Here is a 6,869-nt window from a genome sequence, read left to right on the forward strand (position 1 = left end):
TCCCCATCTTTAATGCTAGCTTTTTCTAAAAATCAAACCGTTTGTTTGGTAGCGTAACAAATTGTTTTTTAGCTGTAAAACAAAAACTACTTGATGAAATTAAGTGAAATTTTTTTCGGAGAACTTCATTCCATAACGGATACATACAATATAAACTTTTTTTTCGATATTTTCATTTTTTTTAATGTCTTGATTAAACTGTACAAGTATTTATTTTTCGCTTAGAAGTTCTTTATTATTTAAGTGAATTTCATGATTCACAAAACTTAAAAACCTATCACTTTGTATTTCTGAATTTTTTTTGATCAAGGTTGATAATTTGTATTTTTATTTTATAGAATAACATTCTCATTCTATCAACAGTGACTGGGTTAAAAAAATTGACCCCCCCCCCCACCACCACCACCACCACCACCAAAAAAAAAAAAATCATACAATTCTAAGTGCCATGTATCACAAAAATGAGTTATGTATACCACTCCTCAAATTATTTTCTATACAAAATGCTGGTCGGAGCATAGATTGACGCTCAGTCAAATATTTGCCATGAAAATACCAATAGAACGAAGATAAACTAGCAACATCTCTTCTGTATGAAAAAGGTTGTAAGGAGAAAAGGATATCACCTATTAGATTTCAGTCAGTTTTGTACCTTGTCAAGGCAGGAAAGAGTGCTTTGAGCAGCTTCCCTTCAGATGTGACAATAGTACTCTTATTTTAGGATGTATTTAACTCTTATACAGCGAGAGGATTGCATCCGGAATGATAAAATGATGCAATCATTTTTCAATGACCTTGGCAACAGATGAAGAAAAAGCTCTTTGTCAAGACATGGAAATTAACTCAACCTCACAGGCAACTGTGGTTGTCAGTGAAGAATCTAATGATCACAATGCATTCATGGATTATTTTAACACCAACACAGAATGACTAAGAAGCAATGTAAGTGCAGTAAACTTTGTTTTGTTTCTTTATTTTATTAGATTTTATTACTGTGTTTACAGGCAATAATAATGCATTTCGTTGTCACCATTCTCAAAATCACAGCTATCATTGTTGAAATGAACATGGCACGATGTGAAAGCTTACATGTTAAAGTTCATTTTTTAAAAACGAACCCCAAACAAATATCTGTTTCCCAAGCTGAAACCACTGTCAGTAATTTTTCCCACTCTTTATCTGTGCCTAAATCAAAATGTAGATTCTATGAACAAAGCTTCTTTCTTAGAAGTGCACGCCTGTGGAACTCTCTTCTGTTTGCCTGTTTCCCACCTGACTACAACTTGAATGTCTTCAAGTCCAACATAAACAAGTTCCTGATAAACTGCCCCCTTAAGTAAGACACTTTATCAGACATCTATTACTAACGATTACTACGATATTGTCCCATTGATTACTGTACACACAATAACCCTTATCCCCAAGTGGCTTCCGGGCCTGATAAGTAGTGATTTCCATGTTAAAAAAGAAGAAAAGATACACGGGTGAAGCTTTGAACCAGTTTTCTGGCATTTTAAAGTGGTGGTCGGTAACGTATGATTCTGACAGCCACAATTCTCAAGGACCCATGATGTAATGGATAAAGTACTTGATAACATTTTAGATCTAAATGAAATTCTTCTGGTGGTTCAATCAGCAGTGTGAGCAATACTAGTAATAAAATTGTGAATTACTTGATTTAACTCTTCTCACTTTTCTTGATAAGGATTAATAATTGGGGTTATTTGTTCTCATCTTAAGTGTTATTCTCATATTTTGGTTGATTGTAATCTTCAATCTTCTTCGGGTGTATCTTGTTGAACCCGGGGAATCTTCTGTTGAATCTGAAAATCTATAAGGAATTTCGAACAGTGCCTTTTATCTAATCCATGGGAGTAGCATGTTCTCATTCCATCAGCCATGACAGAGTTATAAAAGGTGTACTAGAATTGTTCGCAAGGACCTGTGGTATAATAGAACGGAATTTTACTTAGTACTTTATTTAAGGGACACTCTTCTGGTGATTGATTATTCGATCCTTAGTGCAGGCAATACTAAGCATATGACTACAAATTACTTTAGACTTCAGTCTAGTCATGGCTGATAGGAGAGCATGTTATTTCCATAGATTTAATAAGAGGTTTCATTCAAGATTTAATAAGAGGTTTCATTCAGATTCCGGAGTTTGAAAAATTCCGGAGTTTGACAAGATGCACCTGAAGATATCAAACAAAACATTGTGAGACTAACACTCAAGATGAGAACCATGGTCCAAAAAATACATGCTATTACTTCACAGCTTAAATTGTCGTGCTGACGTTGCTTCTTATAATAATGGATCACAATGTCATCTTATGAAGTCACAGAGTGGCATTAGGGGCCTCAAATGATTGGATTTTTTATGGACTGTTCTTTTATGGGTCTTTAGCCAGTTAAAATAGTTTTAAGGGCTCAGCTCCCTAGTCCCAATGAATAGCAATTGTCTGATATAAGTGGTTTCTCCCGCATTGATCAAACGTTATTGCTTTTCTGGATGCCCCTGCCACGAGTGCCAGGTAGTTATGGATTCGGTTTCGCTTTTTTATACTGAAAAACAAAACAAAGACGTGGCGAGTGAAAAAAATCTTGAAAATAGCGTGTAAAAGTCGCCCAAATTAAAGATAGACACAATCTCCCTTCATAACTTGTAGATATTATAATTTAGACAGTATATAAAAAGTTTTAAGAATGAGTGACCCCACCGTACGTGCCCCATAAAAAAGCCTTTGCCAGACATATAGAAAAAATGCACACGCTAACAGAGGTTGGCAGCTGGAGATATCCCCTGAAAATGGCATCTAAACAGTCTCCATTCCTGGCTCACCTGGAGATGATTCTGGGCATTGTTCTTTTCACAAAGCTGATCTCAACAACACTCTTCTCACTCAATGAGGGATTGCAAACAAAGAGAATATCTCTTGGGTGGTCTGACTCTATCCAGAGATGTTTTCAGTTCTCTGTGTCCCCCCTCTTCCTTTGTTCAAGCATCCAACAACTGTACGTCTGTCATCGATATGTACCGGCAAACCATGCTGCTTGGCATATGTTTACATTTGTATATTTTCCTGTAAATAAAGTCATCTTTTAAATTCTTATTTGTGACTACTTTGTGTTTATTGGTTGTCTTCTCTGTCCAAATTGCTTTGTGATACTATTGACGTTCCCCTATCCCTAGTGTTAGGAAATAAGTTTATGCTTATGACGAGATCCCTGGCGACACCAGATGATCTTGCTTTTCAAATAGAGGATGAGGTGGGGGGGGGGGGACATACTGACACTTGGTCAAGGAAAAACAGATGTTTATGAGAGAAGAAATAGTGAATATTTTGATGGGAAATAAATAAATAAATGATAATGAGATTCTCGAGTTGGCAGAAAAAGCAATACAGGGTCGCCAGCCAAAAATGTTTGACTCATGGAGATAAATAGTTGTCGCTGGTTGACACTGGAGCGCGAATATCCTTAATAGACGTGGACGTCTGTCGGACGGTAGCAGGGAGGAGAAGGTTATACCCGTCGGATGTGAAGCTCAGTCAGGCGGACGGTAGCTGGATGTCGGTGGCAGGGAAGGTATAGCTACCCGTACGAGCGGCCGGAAAGAAAGAGAATTTCCCCCTGTATGTGGTATCCAGGCTATGCAACGAAATGATTCTGGGAGAGGATTGGCTCCGAGCGAGAGGAGCCACTCTGAGTTTTAATCCAGACATGCTAACGGTGAGAGGGGTGGAGATACCCCTAGGTGATGCGAGGTCTGTCCCTCTTCCTGTGGGAGCTGACAACAACAGGAAGCTTCCCCCAAGAACAGTCGGGTCCTGTATGGGCAAGGTGGATAGCACCAAGGAACAGGGAGGAAAATTGTCCCAAATCAACCGGGTAGTGAGGTATAAGGTAAATAAGGAGGGAGTAACTCTTACAGATCCGGTGATCCGAGAATCAGGGACGGTCCCTAAGGCGACGGCCGATAGGACGAATAGGACCAGGAAGGTCAAGAAGAAAAAAAAGGCAGCATTTACTATACAGTTAAGACAGGGTGACCAAGTTTGGATGAAGGAGACGAGTAAAAAGATAAAGAATCCCGGGGGTAGTCAAACGCGAGATGAGGACAGAGTTCCGGATGACTATAGGGACGACACCGAGCGACGGTTTAAGACAAGAGAGACGACCTCTATAGAGTCTAGAAATATAGAGACGGGCGGAAAGTTGGAACGGGAAATTGCAGGGTTCCACTCCGCCAGCTATAGGAGGTCACGAAGAGTAGTCGCGACTCGTGAAGAAAAGAGAGTTGAATGGCAGTTCACCGCAGAGTCAGCTGAGGAGTTGAGCGAATGGGATGAAGAGTGTCCAATACCTATCTCCTGGCTCCAGAATATGGGGAGAGGTGAACCGAGGCTGCCATTGAGGGGAGCAAGGTACTCCCTGTCCTAGGAGTAGTGTGACGTCCTTCCACCAAGGGCCAGTGGGGGTTAGTAGGACAGAGACGGGAGCTTGGAGTGACATCCCCTGGTTGAAATGTGGTGCAATTATTTTCTCTGTGGATGCATGGAGGGCCCCCATGTGTTCGCACTGTTGGCAGATTGTGTCGCGGACTGACCATGGAGGTAGCTAAGGACTAAAACGGAAAGCTCCAGGGGGGGGGGGCCTTGAATAGCAGAAAAGCGCAATAAGTAATTTAGAAGTATCTCGCAGTGATTAAATTGGCAAACGGAGAGAGTAATTTAGCACGAGGAAGTCGTGCATTGAGCGAGAGTGTCTTGGGGGAATTTAAACTGTCGAAAAAAAAGGCTTGACCTGAGATTTTCCCAGTTGAAAGAAAACTAATAATTAAATCGTGGGGAAGCAGTTTTGGACTGTCAAGAGAACCACATGATGTTATCGGCACTTACTTTTGAGAGTAGGCTTAAGTAATTGAGCAGTTCGTGAACTTTGACGAAACATCTTAGCTGGATATCGGCTGTATTTTTATGTAGCGATGTTGAACGCTGTTGTGAGAATTAAACTGTGCAGAGTTGTGTTTTGTGTATGCAGCGAGAAAAAATGGAGATATAAATTTCCGAGAGTTGAGATTCCGAAATAAGGGCCAAAGAGACCGCAAGACTGAATGAAAATGGAAATAATTATTAGCATCACTGAGTGAAGTGTGGTACATTCAATTGTGCACAAAAGGTGATGTATTATTTTTTAGATGGATTTTTCCATTGCGAGTAAATCAGGTGCGTGATGTTCGCACCTGGAGAGATTAATTGAAGGAAAAGGATAGAGTTTCTCGTGCGATAGCGAGGCGTTAACTGCCAAGTTGGTCTGGTGACATGTGGTTGGACCGAGCAGGCGAGGAGATAACTAAGGATGAGAAATCTCCTCAGCGGAGAAATTAGAAACGATAGAGAGCGATCCGAAAGTGCTGGCACCGTTGGCGAAAATAGTGAGTCTGTGCCAAATGTCACCAGGGTGGAGGTGACCGCGTTCAGGGCCAGATGAGGATTATTTTTCCAGGTGCAGATATTTAGAGGAGAAGTGGCCAATATAATTGACGTCATAATGACAGGACTGTAAGAACTGGACTATCTGGTGTAGACATATTTTAAATTGATGGCTGTGGCCGGCGGGACAGTCGCTGATATTAATCTCGGAACATGTATGTGCGCAGTTAGATGTGTTGTCATTGGGAAACCTGTCACCCCAGCATAGTGGCCCCGGGAAGGTTGAGAGACATATTATTGAAAATACAGGTTGGTTTAAGGTTGCCTGTGGACCTCGCTAGACAGGTACTGAAGTGCTATGTTGCACTGGGGGTGCGTCACACTGTAGGTGAACAGAACCCAAGAGGGGGTGAGGATATGGTTAACATAGTGGCCTGGGATAAAACATAGAAAAAGGTGGGGTAAAACTAAGACACGGACAATACGAGCACCTGAGTGAAAAGGGGATGCCAATGAGTGCACCATGTCTAGATCAAGACAAAGTACAAGAGCTGCAGCCTCCGATAGAGGAGACCGAGGCCTAGGTTGGAACGCCACCTGCAAAAGAGATATCCGAGATGGTAGCTGAAACAATGGCACCTGCTGTAAGGTTAGACATTGTCAAAAAAAAAAAAGAGAGAAGAAAAAGGGACGTAACAGAGAGACGAGGAGAATGACGCGTAAATGTAAGAGGTGGGAGGAACCTCATTTTTGTAGGAACTGAAAGACATTTTCATTGCATGATTAGTCCCTAAATCGAATTGTCATTTCTCCCGTCACCTGATCTAAAATACACATGCATTGCACATCAACAAACACAGACAAGGTAGAGAAGACTGAAAGAAAAAAAAGAAAGAAAAAAAAAGAAACTGGTTTGCATGTACATGGTTTAGTCATCTTTAAAGGACTAGTAAAGTGAAAAAAAATGGGAGTTTGGGAATCAAAAAAAAAAAAAAAAGAAAAAAAATAGATGCATGTGTAGGCGAATATAAAATCTCTGACTCGCGAGCTGTTGAAGCTTGAAATTGCATGGGTGCGTGTTTGGTTGACATCCATATGAAGACTCTTGGACTTTAGAGTGAACAATTATCCTTTTTTGTTGTTTTTTTGTTTTTTTTTTTAATTCTCATTCGATTCTTTTTTTTCTTTTAGAGTATGGGGGCTGGCTGGCAGATTGTGATTTTTGGTTGTTTTATTACTGTTTTTTCTCTCTCTCGCTATGTCACCCTCCCCCTCACACCAGAGACAACTGATCCAAGAACATTTTTGCATGGTAAATGGGATTGTAGAATTGCTGGTTAGGATCAGGCTTCTGGTGCAGGTCGCATATATGCCAATTATGACTAATTGACAAGTGAAAGGAGGGGGCGGATATGACGAGATCCCTGGCGACAC

The sequence above is a fragment of the Euprymna scolopes genome, chromosome 1 (assembly GCF_053919585.1).
Source record: "Euprymna scolopes isolate OS-2025 chromosome 1, ASM5391958v1, whole genome shotgun sequence".
Classification (NCBI taxonomy): Eukaryota; Metazoa; Mollusca; class Cephalopoda; order Sepiida; family Sepiolidae; genus Euprymna; species Euprymna scolopes.